Raw genomic sequence first — 19103 nt, forward strand, 5'->3', positions numbered from 1 at the left:
TGACCTCACAAGTTGTTCGTAAAACAGCTTTTTGTTGTTGTTACGCTGCCACAGCTGAGAGGCGCTATGGACAAAGTTATCGGGCCAAGTTCACTGCAAACATACGTTGTGTAAAAGACTCTCCTGAGAGTCCTGAGTGAATACCTCAATGAAGGAGTGGTTTGATATTTTGCAGTACAAGTTGCTTCTTCTGTAAGAACCATACATCTTGCTACCTGGCAGAATCCAAAAATTAGACACAGTCCTACACCATTGCAGAAACTACAACCACAATTGCAAACATGTTACTAATTAATATCTCTCAAAACTGAACTTTATTTTCTTTATAAAGGCAGATTATTTGATACAGCCATTGTATTGGAGCACAAAACCGCAAATGGTCATAATGTTGTTGTTGCTCATTATTCTTGAAGTGTTTCATTCACATTGATGCCATTGTAGAGCTTTGAAATTTCTTGTTGCTATGTTTTCAAAGAGGGTGATAACACATTTGATTTTATAGGCTGGCCAACCCATAATACCCTGTTGCTTTTCAATATGAGATGCATGTAGCTGGACTCAAAGGTCACATGCTATGATTCCTATTATGTAATAATTGCTAGACAATTGTCTGTAACTGTTTCCAAAATTGCTTGTAGAAGTACTTTTACTAAAATTTTATTTTTAATGCTAAAATATAATTATTGTTATCCATGACTTTTCATATGTACAGTACTGTAAAGGGTATGTTTTCTTTGATTAAGATTTCCAACTATAGTTATTTACTTGCATTGCATGCAGCGGTTGAATGTTGTGCTAGAATGATGCAAACGTTGAGAGCTTGCTGAAACTGAAAGAGTTCTCATTAAAGCACTTCATGATGGTGGAGGGCGTCTCTAAGACAGGTGACCTAATATATTTATTAAAAACCCTGTAAAAGGACCAAAAAAAATATTTTAAATGTGACACACCATAGAGAAGAGTGTTGTTCATAAGTCTGCCAAATTTGAATGATTGCAAAACAAATTGTCAATTGTGGCCAGTTTTGGGGCGCTTCGGCGGGACTGATGGACCGCCCTGGATCTCTTGGTGTGGGTGGTGTCCTGTCAGCTGGGCCATTCTCGGTTGGGCCCCTGGGCTCACCTTCCCCTCTTGGCTGGGTGGGTTGAGGTCATCCGTCCCCATCATGCAATTTTAGGACACAAACACATGCACATGTGCGCAGACACACACAGTTGCTTGGTGTGGGGCCACTCCCTAATTGCTCAAAACAACTCTTGTGACTTTGGAAACTTCTTGGGATGTCCCTTCACCTGCACTCCTTTTTTTACGGATGTTTAGAATGTACGTAGCCACTCCCACCACACTGCAGTTGCACGGCCTGCTCTTTTCTACTGTCCTGTCTTGTCCTGTCCTACAATGTCCTGTTCTTTCCTCACCGGGTGTAGCACTACTGTCCTGTATACAACTGGAATTCAATGTGACATTGTACCAGTAGTATGCATATAATCCTGTCTTTTTTGTTTTTCTTACAGCTAGTGTCTTTTCTTTTTCTTTTTCTCTCTGTCCTCTCCTTTCTTGTTTTCTGTCATTCCCCTTTAAAAGCTTGTTCTGTTTGAATGAAAATTTCAATAAATATCTCTCATAATAATAATAAAAACACAGTGGCAGTATAAAAAAAAACTCCACTGTTGTACAGTAAATCTATTCCGGCATGAAAGGGATACAGATCCTCCATTCTGCTTGACCTTGCAGCCGAACAGGACAGGCAAACCTAACCCTAACCCAAAATAAAATAAAATAAAATAAAATCGAGCTGCAGGACTAGATGGGCATGTCCACTGAATGTTGTCAGCTTACAATCAAGTAGGCTACATGTCTGTTGCCATTACTGTTTTTGTGTCTATTGAAAAGTTAACTTTCCTTGATGTGTCGCTGTTATGTGGACTCACACGTGACACGAAACCAAGTGAGGCGGACGATTTGACACCCGGGTTCGTTAGCTTGCTAGCCAATTAACTCGTTAGCTCCTGAGCTAGTGTATGTCATAAACATGTATCTTTCCTTGAAGTGTCTCCTTTATGAGGGCCTGCGCGTGGCGCAGCTGTGGCAAGTTGGACGGGCCCCAACAGCGTTGCGCCGGATGGCGGGCTGTTTCTAACAAGCCACTGGTGGGCTGGCATGCGACGCCGGAACCATCGGGTAGTCACTGAAGGCGCTCGGCACTTACAGTATATAGTTGGAGAGGACCAACTCATGCCAGAAGCCCAAGTGTGTACCCGGGCCCCGTTTTAGCCCCACCCAAAAATTATTGAAAATTGAGATGATGAATAAGAGTTTCATCCTATCGCTTAACAATTCAGTCTTTGCATGTTTTTCAGCACTTATCTTCTAACTGATTTACTTATTTATTTAGAAACAAAACAAAAAAATGACTTTACAGTGTCTTTAAATGCTTTATTTAATATATGTAATTTTTTTCCAATACACTCATCCTCCAGACGGCTGCCATGCTGTGCCACCAGTGTCAAAACAATCATTTTAACAGCATACATAAATGAGATTTGTTTACTTCCCTCATATACATCAATGCCCTCAAATCCACTCAAAAAATTATAATCTCAGAGGGAGGATGCAACCCAATTCAAAAGTGCTTTGGCGATACATCTCCTGCCTAACAAGTAAGCTCTCACTGTGTCTCTAAGAGGAGGCATTACTTAAATGATAAATCATCCACATGGCATGTGTATTGTATCAAACAACTTTTGGATAGGTCAATGAGGAAGAGAGTGGATGAAATAATTTCATTCCTCATGCTGCCACAACATTTTGGACGATTTTGAACAGTCATGGGATGGCCTGACTGAGTTAAGTGTGGAAGAACCCGATTTAACAGCCAACTCATACTTTTAAGGGAACAGCACTTGTATATTTTCCCGAGTAGAACATGTCTGTTTGGGATGAGTTTTTCTTTTTTTTTTTTCACGACACACAATGCAATTTATTGAAAAGAGGAATTACAATACAAATCTACAAATATATATATATCAAAAGTGCTTTGGCGATACATCTCCTATATATATATATATATATATATATATATATACATATATATACATATATATACATATATATACATATATATACATATATATATATATATATATATATATATATATATATATATATATATATATATATATATATATATATATATATATATATATATATATATATATATATATATATATATAGTTCTTAGGGTTTTCTCTGATATATGCGGCACGGTAGCTGACTGGTTAGAGTGAAGGTGTAGAAAACGGATGGATGGACAGTCCATCCTCACAATTCTGAGGAGCGGGGTTCAATCCCCGGCCTTGCCTGTGTGGAGTTTGCATGTTCTCCCCGTGCCTGCGTGGGTTTTCTCCGGGCACTCCGGTTTCCTCCCACATCCCAAAAACGTGCATTAATTGAACACTCTAAATTGCCCGTAGGTGTGAATGTGAGTGTGAATGGTTGTTTGTTTGTATGTGCCCTGCGATTGGCTGGCAACCAGTTCAGGGTGTACCCCGCCTCCTGCCCGATGTTAGCTGGGATAGGCTCCAGCACGCCCGTGGCCCTAGTGAGGAGAGGGGCTCAGAAAATGGATGGATATATATTTACTGTAAATTTAGAAAAATTTTTGCTTTTTGTTTGGCAGCACTCGACAGCACGATAGACTAGTGGTAAGCAGACCTGCCTTACAGTTCTGAGGTTATGGATGGATGGATGGATGGATGAGAGGGAGTGTTTATAGATGGTGTTATTAAATAAACAAAAATTGTAAATATTAATGAAAGGTTAAACAAGTGTACTACATGGAACATAGCAAATATTTGCACACAACCACATGATTTTTTTTTGGTAACAGATTTGATTGGCAAGCTTTGAAAGGTGCTCAGTTGAACCTTGCCCTTGCTGTGGTTTTATAGGTTAAACAAATGGAACAGGAATAAAGCAAATAAGACCAAAAATATATGGTGGATTTAAATGATTTAATTTGTGAGTTAATTAGTCTTATTTTCTGTTGACGAATACAGGCAAGCAGTTGAAATGAAAACAATAACAGTACAAAAAAAAAAATCCTGTCAATCAAATCAAAGCGAGTATGGTGTTGAGAAGTGGACTCTGTTACATATAAGATGTGCGTCATCGTGTCATGTAGTCAGGGGTCGTCAACCTGTCATCCGCTTACTCTTTAACCTTGAAACAAACCTGCACCCACATTTCATTATACAGTATTCACTTTCAAAACTGTTGCTTCACTCTTCCTTCGCTGCTAAAATGTACCAAGAATTTTTTTTTTACTGTAACCCACATGACAACATACATGCGCAAGTACCAGGCAGGGGAAGGAGGAATCGTAAAGGTGCTAAAAACACAGCGTATGGAGGCTTAGGTCAATTAAAAATACATGTTTGTGTCATACTTGCAAAGAATTATGATATTTTCCAAGTAAAAAAATGACAGAAGACTATTCTCCATACTTACCTTCATTCTTCTTCTTACTCTTATTCGTATTCGTAATTTTATTTTTTTTTCTTATTGTTTTCTTATTCTTATTATTATTGCTGTGGACAGACAATCCTTGGGTAAAGTTACTTTTGAAGCCTGAATAAAACCTTTTGTGTTTTATGGTGCATAATATGTCAAGAATAATTGGTGGAAATCGGGTGGGATACACAGCGGTCATTTGCCACCATTAACTTTTAATTTTCCGTGTTAGTTTTCTACTAACTACAGCGCAAGTTCAATCCATTGGTTAACTAGGTTGCATGTGTTATGCGAGGTGAAAGGTGGTTGGTGCAGTTCTGGCCTTGGCCCATCTGCTGCGTCATCAGTAAATGAGTTTGATCACATTTGAAGCTGTCTGTACTCTCAGGTTAGGAAGGTTTAACATTGCATATAAGTACAATACAGGACTATGTACAAACAAAGTACAATTTTTTAAAATACACTATTGTTATTGAAGTTGTAAATCAATACAAAACAAAAAGGATGGCAAAGAGAAAAAAAGTGGCAAAGACTATAAGACTGGAAATGGAATTGTGACGTAAGAAAGTATTCCACCTGTCTCTGTCTTAGTTGCTCACTGAAATATGGCTAATTCGCCAATAAAATGGCCCTGGTAACAAAAATAGATCAAATATATACATGTAAATATTTAATCAAATAAAAAAAGGAAACATGGAATGTATGCCAGAGTGAGCAGTGTTTACGTTTTATTAAAGAGACCCAATCACAAGACTAAGGTCCTTCCTTGTGTCCTATGTCATCGAAGTTAAGGGTGAGTATGCCTTTTACTTGTTTTGTTTTTTACATTTAAAAATTTACTCTAGTTAACGTTTGCATTTTTACATGTGCATGTTAAAATGTCTTTATATTTGTGTTAAGAAAATGCATGTATAGTTCATGTAGATTTCATTAAGGTGGCAGTTTGACCCCGGTATGGATTGATTCCACGTATTTTCAATGGGAAATACAAATTGGAGGTCAGTCAGCGGATTGTGTTTGGCATTGAATGTATTTCAGTGTTTTACTTTATTTTTTCAATTTGTTATTTTAACTCTCAACAAGCACCAGACCATAATACTAAAACACAACATCACCATGCGGCTGTAGCTGTGGAAAGGACAAATATACTGTATGTATACTGTGCTTTACTTTGATCTTCAGTTGAATCAACTCTCTTTTAAACCCTTAAAACCAAAATGTGAAAACATGAACTATTTACTCGCCAGTGTCATAAAATGTGCATAAGAATGTGCAAGAATCAATAGGTATTTATTAGTCTAGATCAGGCTTAGGCAAAGTATGGCCTCTGGGCCACACACAAGGCCTGTGCGCCTTCCTGAGGGCAGCGGTTGAAAAAGGTGATGATCAGTCCTTCGGGATGTTGCCGGCTTTTGTAAAGCAGCAACTTAAACAGCTCCTCTAAGTAGAGGAGGGCAGAACTGATGATTTTCTTTTTTTTCTTTTTTTTTTGTGCTGTGTGATGATGATCCTCAGGTTTGCTGTATTTTTTGGTGCAGTGCAGCTGCTAAACCACACTGGAATGCAGTATGTCAGTATACTGCACGTTCTACAGGGAACCTATTGAAAGACACCAGCAGATCCTTGACGAGGGCGTTGTTTTCTTGAATTCAACCTTTCAAAAAATTCTAAATTAAAAAAAATAATAATTTCCTTTCCTAAAACTGGTTAATTTCAATGCATTTTTAAATTGTAAATTTCATTTTCACATATTAGGGTACATAAATAATTGATGAGTTGATTTACTGTTAATAATTACATTTTAAAAAATTGTACAATCAATTTTAGACATGTAGCAATATTGTATTCATCTTGTTAAATTATGTTTAATTAAGTATAATTACATTAATTATACTGTCATTAATAAAATTACACAATTATTATTGTTATATTAAAATAAACGATTTTACTTATTTTACTTGTACATTTTTAATTTTTTTTAACTGATCTAAGAATGACCGAGCCCATTTGTGTGTTTTAAAAATCAAACATGGTTCTTGAGAACAGAAGTTTCCCTGATCCTGCTCTACATGACTATACATACTCTTGAGAGTGAGTTGCTTGCGTATGTAGGCAAAAGGCAAGCAGACTTAATCATATAATAGGATGAGATGTGCGAGTGTAGGTAAAAGCCATCTAAGCTGTCTGAGATCTTAAAGCTATAGTGAGGCAAGCGTGTTTGTGTTGGCGGGTGAGCTATTTTGTTTTGAAGTTGGAGGATGAATGGGTAGTCCACTATTTAAAAAAGTGAATGACCTCCTCCAAGGCCATCCATCCATCCATCCATTTTCTGAGCTGCTTCTCCTCACTAGGGTCGCGGGCGTGCTGGAGCCTATCCCAGCTGTCATCGGGCAGGAGGCGGGGTAAACCCTGAACTGGTTGCCAGCCAATCGCAGGGCACATACAAACAAACAACCAGTCGCACTCACAGTCACACCTACGGGCAATTTAGAGTCTCCAATTTATGCATGTTTTTGAGATGTGGGAGGAAACCGGAGTGCCCGGAGAAAACCCACGCAGGCATGGGGAGAACATGCAAACTCCACACAGGTGGGGCTGGGGATTGAACCTGGGTCCTCAGAACTGGGGATTGAACCTGGGTCCTCAGAACTGTGAGGTTGACACTCTAACCAGTCGCCCACTGTGCCGCCTCTTCCAAGGCCAAACAATCATAATTTGGATCAGCACCACATTTTAAATGGACCTTCACAGACACCCACTGCCCAGTTGCCTAAATGTTGTCAATAAAATCCATGCATTAACAGAAATAAAAAGTGGACATACTCTATAATGAAAAATTTATCTTTAGTTGTTTAAAATAGTAGAGTCTCTGGAGTGCCTTCCCATCAAGTGTGGAATGAAAGTAAATCTTATGTCAGCTGCCTATTTGTAAAAATATGTCTGAAATAGTGCTTCTGAATTTTTACACAATTTACAGTCGGTACGGAAAGTTTTCAGGCCCCCTTAAAATGTTCACTCTTTTCTATATTGCAGCCATTTGCGAAAATAATTGAAGTTCATAAGTATTCAGACCCTCTGCTCAGTATTTAGTAGAAGCACCCTTTTGAGCTAATACAGCCATGAGTCATTTTAGGAATGATGCAACAGGTTTTTCCCACCTGGATTTGGGGATGCTCTGCCATTCCTCCTTGCAGATCATTTTCAGTTCTGTCAGGTTGGATGGTGAACGTTGGTGGGCAGCCATTTTCAGGTCTTTCCAGAGATGCTCAATTGGGTTAAAGTCAGGGCTCTGGTGGGGGCATTCAAAAACAGTCACCGAGTTGTTCTGAAGCCATTCCTTCGGTATTTTAGCTGTGTGCTTAGGGTCATTGTCTTGTTGGAAGGTGAACCTTCGGCCCAGTCTGAGGTTCTGAGCACTCTGGAGAAGGTTTTCGTCCAGGATATCTCTGAAATTGGCCACATTCATCTTTTCTTCGATTGCAACCAGTCTCCCTGGCCCTGCAGCTGAAAAACACCCCCAAAGCTGCCACCACGATCCTTCACTGTTGGGACTGTATTGGACAGGTGATGAGCAGTGCCTGTTTTTTTCCACACATGCCACTTAGAATTAAGGCCAACAATTTCTATCTTGGTCTTATCAGACCAGAGGATCTTATTTCTCACCATCTTGGAGTCCTTCAGGTGTGTTTTTTTTAGCGAACTCCATGCGGGCTTTCATGTGTCTTGCACTGAGGAGAGGCTTCCGTCGCACCACTCTACCTTAAAAGCCCTGAGTGGTGGTTGACTTTGTAGAACTTTCTCCCATCTACCGACTGCATCTCTGGAGCTCAGCCACAGTGATCTTTGGGTTCTTCTTTACCTCTCTCGCCAAGGCTGTTCTCCCACAATTCCTCAGTTTGGCCGCGCAGCCAGCTCTCGGAAGAGTACCGATCATCCCAAACGTCTTCCATTTCAGGATTATGGAGGCCACTGTGCTCTTAGGAACCTTAAGTGCAGCAGAATTTTTTTTTAACCTTGGCCAAATCTGAACCATGCCACAATTCAGTCTCTAAGCTCTTCAGGCAGTTCCTTTGACCTCATGATTCTCATTTGCGCTGACATGCACTGAGAGGTGTAAGGTCTTATATAGCCAGGGGTGTGGCGTTCCTGATCAAGTCCAATCAGTATAATCAAACACATCTGGCCTCCAATGAAGGTGTAGAACCATCTTAAGGATGATTAGAAGAAATTAAATATATGAGTGTCACAGCAAAGGGTCTGAATAGTTATGGCAATGTGACATTTCAGGTTTTCTTTTTTAATGAATCTGCAAAAATGTTAACAATTCGGTTTTTTTCTGTCAATATGGAGTGCTGTGTGTACATTAATGAGGAAAAAATTAACTTAAATGATTTTAACAAATGGCTGCAATATAAAAAAAGAGAGAAAGATTTAAGGCGTTTGAAAACTTTCCATACCCACTGTACATAATACCACCTCCCTCACCGAGGACCTCCACCCATGACTTGGCAATTAACCTGGGTGACAATATGCCGTTGTCAGACAACAGCCACCTGACTACTGTGCTCTTTCTTGAGTAAAAATGTTGGCTACTCTGCCCACCTCTGGCTCGATGTAAGGAAATGTGTTCATGGAATAATTATGTGGTTTCTTCAGTACTACAGCAGTAGCCATAGTAGACTGACTAAACACAGTGTTGCTGTACATGTATGCACTGTACTGTATGTGTATTGTAGGTGCCTGCTGCTGTTGACGCCCAGGCGCTCACACATGATGGTTTTGTGTGTTATGGGATGTTTGCCCCCCCCACCACCACCACCCCCCCCCCAATCCCCCCCCACCCCGTAAAGTCCAGAGTCATAAATACTATCGTCCTCTACTGGTTACTTCACTGGACTGCAGCTGACCTGCTCATATTTTGAAGTCTGCTGCCAACCTGGGGTCAAAACAACACTTGTACAACAGGGTTAGCTTGTTTGTAGAAAAGGCTGACTCATTCGCACCTCAGCTCTCGTGCAAACCGAGGTTGACGTACCTGCACCTGCACAGTTATAGCATTAAAATATTTTTGATAATAGTGATATTATTAAGCTATTCTATTTATTTTATATTTTGGTATATTTTGTACTTTTATTCTAACTTGTTTGAAATAAACCTATATTCATTCATTCATATTACAAAATTTACTTACACTTGGAAGATGTAAGAGAACATAATAATAATAATAATAATAAACCTTAAAATGAATAATTGGCAATTTTATACTGTATAGCAAGGAATCACATTGGGCAACTCAATTGAGTATTAAAAACCTTTATCTCTTTTTTTTCTTGTTTTCATCCATTTAATTCTGAAAATGTTTGGTAGGATACATAGTGGTAGTTGGTTGACGATGGCAAAGTTCCCTGCCAATGTTTGTCAGGGTTAATTATTGTTCGAATGTATTCCTGTAGATATCGCTGTGCTGTGCTAGTATTTATTATCTTGTGCCACAGATAAAGTATATTGATCAATGCTATGAAAAACATATTGTTTATGAAAGGTGAAAAACATGTCATACAGGGGGTAATAGTACAATAACATACAGTGAGAAACCCAAACATTGCATAGTCAACTGTTTATGTGACAAAGTTTAAGGTTGCCTGAACCAGGAATGTATAGTATTTGGTTATAGTTTCAATAAATGACGCCAAACAGGGCTCAAATAAATCCAAGTCTAATAAAACATCTGCCTCTAATAGATTATAATTATTCATTTTTATGGTCATTATGGTCATTTTTATGGTCATAAGTTGTACACATACTTCCATTGCCAATATCCTTAATCGCAGCACTTCTTTGTCAGAATTTTAGCTTTGACAAAAATGCATCTAAATTGCCCACATTTTTCCCATTTAACATTTGGCAGTTTGCAACCACCGCCAGAGGGGATAAATCACTTTGATTCATTAAGTCCATGTGGGCCTTACACAACATGCCCTATTTGTCGCTATTTGTGAGTGTGAACCCACCATCTGGTACCAATTCAATTGTTGGGCAGGAACAAGAACCTTTGTTTACCTCTTGGCACTACATTACTGAGAAAGTAAGTAACATGCATTCACTCGACACTTCATTGAATACATCCACGCCATCCAATTGGATCCAATAAGAAAGTTGTATTAAGAGTTCTACGACTGTAATCTGTAATGAAATCCAATAGAACACACCCGTCACTGGGGTCTAAATTGTGATCAGTATCTAAATTGGGCTCTAAATTATGATCCGTATCAGTATATATTCATAAAATAAGATTAAAATAAGATAAGATTAACTAGGTTGACTAATGCCCCCTTGTAATGTTAAAAAAGGTTAAAAAAATGGTTAAATATCCTCACCAATAACTAATGGGTTCATTATTTGCTATAAGGTGTCTGAGATACCGTAAACCTTGGATATTCGCAGTTGTACATTCACAGATTTGCACATTCACAGACTTTTTTTTTTTTAAACCTATTTGCCAATTTTAGCTAAAAAAAAAAAATCACCTCATTGCTGTTTTTGTGCAATAACTATATTGCTTTGGCGTCATCTGCTGGCATCTTGGTGCAAAGGACACAATTTTAAGTGATTTGAGGAGCTTCATTTAGACAAAAGTAGTCCTATGCCACCATTTTGTGGCAACCATAGGCAAATACCAATCACTATTGGGGGGGCATCAATTACCGCAATTTATTGTGTATAATGCACACCCATGTATAATACGCACTCCCAAAGTTGACCTTAAAATTCTGGGAAACCCTTGTACCTGTATACTACATTTTTACAATGCATGATTTTGCTTCTACCCATATGATTAAAACATGAAGTATTATCTGTATTTTGTTGTTTTTTTTCAAAGAATTATTCTGAAGATAAGCACTTTATTTGAACAGATAATACTTTCCTTAATTTACTTGCTCTTATTTCGAAATTCACAGCCCTACTTTTATTTAGTAAATTAGAAAACACACAGTTGTGCTCATATGTTTGATTACCCAGGCAGAATTTGTAAGCTGGTTACAATTCTTTAAAGTAAACATGAAGGACCAGGTGAAACACATTGAATTTTATTTTAATGGGATTCAAATTAAACGATCAAGCATTTCAGAAAAGCATTATCCTTAAACAAAACATAACCATAAAGAAATTAATGATGGTTGTTGTTCAGTCATCAGTCATATTTAAAAAAAACAATATTTCACAAATTTTGCCAGGGTATGTAAACTTATGAGCACAACTGTACATATATACAGTCGTATCTACGTACCCCTGTCATATTGGAATGAAAGTGTACAGCTTTTTCATAACCATAAGATGGCAGCATACATTTATAAAATGTGAATGTTTTCCATTTGCTCATACACCCATTTATAATGCGCACTATTGACTCTTGACAATTTGGGGGGGGAATGCGCATTCTACACAAGAAAGTACGGTACTTGTGAATCGTCCCTGATGAATAGTGGAAGTTCACTGTATTGAATCTCCAGCGGATTTATTGACAGTTATTCATTTAACAGTATGCTAATTGTTCAGTTGCAGTTTTATAACACTGCATACAGCAACTGAAATAATAAACACGCAGTTTAAAAATAAGACCTTTCTGACTGGTTTGTTAATTTTTCTTCAACATTTGTGTCTGTCCAGGCATTCTTATGCCTGGTCTCTCACTCAGTATTTTGATGTGAGACTTCTGACAGTATAATTAGTGACATTAGTGCAACTGAAAGTGGACTTTTAAAATGTAACCACTTAAGTCTTACAAGTTTCTAAAAAAAATATTAATAATAAAATAAAAAAATAAAAAGTTCTGTCAGAGGTGTTCTGTCTCACTGGAGCAGTTTGCAGCTGAGTGTGAAGCGGCTGGGATGAGAATTAACACCTCCAAATCTGAGACCATGGTCCTCAGTCGGAAAAGGGTGGCATGCCCTCTCCAGTTCGGGGATGAGTTGCTGCCCCAAGTGGAGGGTTCAAGTATCTTGGGGTCTTGTTCACGAGTGAGGGAAGAATAGAACGGGAGATCGACAGGCGGATCGGTGCATCGTCTTCAGTGATGCGGACTTTGTATCGATCTGTTGTGGTAAAGAAGGAGCTAAGCCGAAAGGCGAAACTCTCAATTTACCGGTCGATCTACGTTCCTACCTTCACCTATGGTCACGCGCTGTGGGTCGTGACCGAAAGAACAAGATCCCGGATACAACCGGCCGAAATGAGTTTCCTCCGCAGGGTGTCCGGGCTCTCCCTTAGAGATAGAGTGAGAAGCTCGGTCATTCGGAAGGATCTCAGATTAGAGCCGCTGCTCCTCCACATCGAGAGGAGCCAGATGAGGTGGCTTGGGCATCTGATTCAGATGCCTCCCGGACGCCTCCCTGGTGAGGTGTTCCGGCCACGTCCCGCCGGGAGGAGACCCCGGGGACGACCCAGGACACGCTGGAGAGACTACATCCTTCGGCTGGTCTGTGAACGCCTCGGGATCCCCCCGGAAGAGCTGGATGAAGTGGCTGGGGAGAGGGAAGTCTGGGCGTCCCTGCTAAAGCTACTGCCGACCTGACCTCGGATAAGCGGTAGAAAATGGCTGGGTGGATGGATGGATAAAAAAATTTTAAAAAACAGTCGGACAAAGGAATTGATGGTTTTTTTTGTTCGTTTGTTTGTTTTACATTCAGATTGGCCTCCGATTGGAACACATTTTCTGTGCAAGCTCCAGTGTCAGCTGTTATATTTGACATGGATACTGAATGCCATTAAATGTCCAAAAGGAGACGCTTTTAACACCATGGCAGGAGCTGCACCTCAAAGTGCCCTGTTTTTAGAGTTCATGACAGAAGCAGTCAATATTTTAAACTACATGGATGACAGGAAAATATGCAATAGTAGAGAGAGGTTAGCATTTGTAAGTAGCTGCCCACAATTTTGTTGTTTTTCTGTGATAGGAACCAGAAAAGGCTCACTTCTAAACAAGCTGCAAGTACTTTAGAGTTTGAGAATAAAATAAGATTACCAAAAGATAAATCTGAATGAGTATGAAGTGTTACTAAGCCACAAACAATTAAGAAGGTCTTATTAACTGTAATAAGTACAAAGTTATTACCAAATGTTGGCTTCAGGTCTAATAAACACCAACTTCTTTTTGAGGCATTTGTGCAAAAAACTCCTTGTAGAGCTTCTATGTGAGAAGAAATGAGCCGTGGTCGGTTTGATTTGCAGCAGCAATTATAAACACTCATTTGAACCTCAAATGTTGTCATTGGCACGGTTGCCTTAGACAAGTTGGCGCTTTTCAATTAAGAGGAGAAGTATTACCGATTACATCAGCTGTGGTGCAATCATTGCAGTGTTTAAACAAGCCACTGTGCACATCTCAAATAAATGATACAAAGCTATTTAAAAGTAAAGACAAATGCAGGCCGAGGGAGTCTATCTTCAGCATGTAATGTCGATTGTTTATCTTTGATTTGCAGATGGCAAAAGTTCAACCCCTGAAACACATTCATTTTAGTTCCATTCGCCCCTAAATGATTGAAAATCTGAACAAATTGACTTCTGTCTTCTGGACTTGACTTCTCATGGTCTACTGGATTTTTAAAGGTACCAACTAAAGTATACCATTTGAAATTTGCTGTCAAAGCCAGTGGCACAAACAGTTACAGTGCAGTGTTTATAACAGAAGCCAGCGATAGCAAAAGTACTCACACTCCGCAAGTAGAAGTACAGATACTTGTTAAACGTAAGACTCTGCTAAAAAATAGAAGTTCTGATTCAACTCCTTTACTTAAGTAGTAAAAGTACACATTCTGAAATGTACTTCGGTAAGTAAAAATGTGTGAAAATGAATTTTTACTGTTAATATTCAATACCCATTTTGATCATTTCGCATAACAAAATTAGTTAAGAGTATGTGGCACACACAAAGGTTTCCCACTTTTATTAATTGTCGTAGTTGTAATCCTGCCCGTAGCTTTGCTGACGTTGTGAAGTGACTAACAAAAAAAACAAAAACAAAAAAAAAATGGCAAGCTAGCTAATGATAACAACTGAAAAGAGACACCTCTGCATGTGTTTCTTCAGATTAGACTGATAATTGTTGAATGCCAGAAACTGGGGGTTTTCAGGTTTTCACAAAAGACACAACATATACACCATGACTCGTTCCTCGAGCCGACAACATCAAACAACTCTCTGAAATAAGGCCATGAACTACTCTTGACTTTACCTCTCTCAAAGTACGTCTCTTAAACCTATTTTGACACATTAAGGAGTAGAAAGTACATATAAATAGGGGGAGGAAAAGTAAAAAGTCATCAGAAAAATAAGTACTCAATTACAATATAAATACTTGTAAAAATAAAAACTACAGTAGCAAAGTAGTTGGACTTGGTTATTTCCCACCACTGACAGTAGCCGTGGTACTGAGGTTTTGCCACGTTTACAAACCGCAGCATCTGCTCGTCAAAGTGAGATGGTGTGAGCACACATGTGCCACCTTGACTCCGCTTCGTGCACACGGAAACAATAAATCACTCCTGATATTTACAAGCAGGCTGAAAGAGGATCTTTTATCCAAGCCCACTGAAGAAAAAAAAAAAAAAAAAAAAAAGTCACATAAGTTGTGCCAGCAAATCAAACTAAGAATAGATGTTTTTGATGAGGTCTGCTTACCTGCAGTCCAAGCAAAAGTTCTATTAGTGATGTCATTAGGCAACATGTAAACAAACTAACTCATGTGGTGAATAGGTCACTTGTTCATATGCAACACGTTCACCATGGGATGACCTTAGTGCTTAGGCTATATGTCCTACTGCTAATGCTAGGCATTTAAAATCTTTTTACGGCCCACAGTTTGCAGCTACCGACCGCTGTAACACCATCCACTCTTACGGAAAGACTGTATTTGTCTTTTTTAAATACAGAAGATCCTTTTTGGGGTGACAGGGAGAGGAAGACTGATGATTTGCCTGTTTATTAAAAATAAAACTGGGTGCAGACCAGTTAGGGTCTCAATATGACTATACAGTAGTATACAGTACACAGTACAAATTGGTCATCATTGTAACATTGTTATTCTCAATTTGTGAACAACTGCAGCATGTTGGTATAACAATTACATTAGTCTAAGGTTTCTTATTGTACACAGTAGATGAAGAGCATTCTAAAACCCATAAATGCCAAGCTTTAGATCTTTCCAAGCTGTTCTATTTGGCCAACTTTATTAACTTTTGTTGTACATGTTCAGACGGATCCAAGCCAATCTTCAAGAGAAACTTAACATTTGTAGAACTTGGCGGTCTGTGACATAAAGGTAATTATCTTTTAATAATCCAAATTGGGCACCACTCTGGAGTAATGCTTAGCACCCTTAAAGTGATTAAAAGAACCCCCAAAATTTGACGGATCTTTAGAATGTTGTTTTACTGTTTGTCCTTTTTAACAAGTTAGAAAAGTATATTTTCTTTAAAAAAAAAAAAAAAAACAACAGTACTTGGATGAATAAAAATATACTTACAGTACTTGGTGGGAACTTTATTTTACCCTCCCCACTTTGCTTCAATAATGCTTTGATCCACACTCCCTCCCACCAATCCCAACACACTGTTCTCATGACAAGGCCTCATTTTTGCTGCCTTAACCGGAGGTCACTCCTCATGTTGTTGGGTAGGTACTTAGCTGACGTTTTTCTAGCTAGGAAATGTTACAGGTGGTCAGACGCCACTGTCCTTTTTAAATTGGAATGAGTGTGTGCTTGTGCATGTGTGTACAGACCCAGGGCACATATAAACAAACAACCATTCGCATTCACATTCACACCTACGGGCATTTTAGAGTCTTCAATTAACCTACCCCGCGTGTTTTGGGGATGTGGCAGGAAACCGGAGTACCCGGAGAAAACCCACCCAGGCACGGGGAGAGCATGCCAACTCCACACAGGCGGGGCCGCGATTTGAACCCCGGTCCTCAGAACTGTGAGGCAGATGTGCTAAGCAGTTGCCAACTGTGCCGCCCATTTGGGAAATATGTCACACTTTAAATGTGAAATTAACTTCTGTACCACATACAGAAGCTAATCGTCGCCAGGGAGACGTGCACACCGCTCATGTAAGAGTCTGTTTTAAAGGAGCAAGTGTTACTGTATTCAATATTTTATAAATCCAAGAAAAGTAATTTAATCAGATATCATATTACTGTGCTCATGACTGAATGAATGTTTCGAGCCGAGCCATCAATAGAAAAGCGAGTGAACCAGCAGTTGTTGATCAGCATTGAACAGCAACCATGCAAGCGTCACTTAAACGGATTTCATGACCGACAGTGATATAAATAACATAAAACAAATTATTCACCAGGCGCAATGAAGCGGAAATGCTCCTCGTGTGGGTGAAAAAAAAGTCAGCTGGGACAGAATTTTCTTTCACCATTTAATATGATATACAATACATTATTATCTTACCGTTTGACCGTCAGCTTACTGTGGTAGGGACACATGACAGCCGTTGGGCAGTCGGTGAGTGGGCCGGGTGTCTCTCGTATAATCAGCGCGGGTCAGCCGCCGCACCGAGCGGGCCGTCACCAGCCGTCGGAGCAGTTAAATGAATCAAAACATGCAATATGATGTTTCACCTTCCCGGGGCAGTAGACTTCCTACATGCCTCAGAAGTGCAGATAAGGAAATGTGCTTAAGTCTTTGGGAGAATAGGGGGAGCACCCACACTTCAGGGTTACTCCACCCAGATATGGCCAGAAGGTGTGCAAATGATAGAATTAGGTGGACGGCGGAATGGGCGCAGTCATAACAGCGCGGCGCTGCAGGCCTTTTCGGACTTAAGCCTACGGGAGAATATGGCCCTATAAAAGGAGGAGACGAGCAGAGAGAGACTCTGGGAGATGACAGAGACCAGGGCATGAGCCACCAAACCAAAGCACTGGATCAAGATATTTATTTTAAAATTGGGGGATTAGACTACTGGTTCCAAACAGTTAAAGGTGTCCCAGTACCCAGTAACTTGGGTAGAATTTATTTATTTAGGTTTTTCAATACAAAACATCTTTCACTTACATTGACAATTAGAGTATTTCTCAATTGCTAAAACACAAAACTCTATTGTCTGAAACAAATACTCAGTGCCCTGAACCCACTTATTGAATTGGTCACTCTTTTGGTAGAACCTAAAGCACTTTTCACATTGGTAGACAGAACTTGCAAACATATTTTAACTTTGTATTTTTATATCACAATCGCATAAACTCACTCCGGTTATGAAAACTATATTTGATTTAAGATTTAAAATTGGGCCTCGGCGCTCTAAGTTTGGGAATGACTGGGTTAGTGTTTGATTCAATGTCAGAAAATGGGAAAATATGCTAAAGCACATTTTGCACACTTGTGTTGCATAATAGTAAGCATAAGTAGCAAAAGTGAAACACACTTAAAGCACAGGGGTCTCAACATAAACACAGCAACTCAAAATTGATATCACTTGTGCCTAATGATGTGAAGAAACCAATATTAGCCAATTCAGGGAGCACTAGTTGTTGAAGTTTCACAATGGATAGAGACAGAGTAAGAGTAAGAGGTGGTCGAGGAGGAAGAGGTACAGTAAAAGTCAAAGAACAGTTACGTATTTCAGATGAAATATTCTTGTCCACGGCTTGACGATGAGGGAAGCGGAAATGCAGCGAGCGCGGTGTAGTGCTAAGTAGATTCACTCTGGCCGCCATTGTCCAAAGATTCAGAGACATGAACATGATGCAATTATAGGGATTTTATTTTTTAAAAAAATGTAACTCATAGGAGGACACAATGGCTCATCATATAACATGATGAATGGAAACCGGCTTGTGCTTCTCAGGTTACATAACAGCAAGCCTGTGAAAGGAGTGCTTGTCATCCAGTGCTGGGCAAATTACAGTATTTCCGAAAAACACTTAACTGTAAGTAGAATATTACAGTGTTATTCTTTGCCGCAGTCAACTTGCCAAATGGCATTTTCACAATTGATCAGACCCATTTCTTGAAACCTCTCCCATTTTCCCAAAACCTTAAACACAAATCCAAAAATGTAAAACTACATGACACAAAACGGCAGACTCTTCCTGGAAAACCAAAGTATTGCATCAAAACAGATCTCGAGTCAATCGAAATGAAAACCCCCCACTGAACAGTCATTATACGCGACATAAAGCTGTAGAAATCATCTGTATAATTCACAATAGAAATGCATTTTGCAAAACAGAAAAACCCTAAATCCTGCTAAGCACAAGTAATAAAACAAATAAAAATGTAAAAAGTACAAGGCCTAAAAGTATAATGGAAAATGAAACACCTTTGTTTGTGTACAGCTATGTATAGAGTCATACTGTAAACATATACAGTACATAATGAAAAGTTATTCGGACTACGGTGGACACAATGAATCTGCTTAGGTTTGGCCGCACTCGCTGCGTTCCCGCTTCCCTCATTGTCCAACCTTGAACAAGAACATGAAAGTTACGAAAGTTACCCGTATTTCATCTGAAATATTTAATTGCACTTGGTCCTCCTCCTCTATCTTCTCTTCCTCCTCGACCGCCTAACT

The sequence above is a fragment of the Phycodurus eques genome, chromosome 1, assembly GCF_024500275.1.
Source record: "Phycodurus eques isolate BA_2022a chromosome 1, UOR_Pequ_1.1, whole genome shotgun sequence".
Classification (NCBI taxonomy): Eukaryota; Metazoa; Chordata; class Actinopteri; order Syngnathiformes; family Syngnathidae; genus Phycodurus; species Phycodurus eques.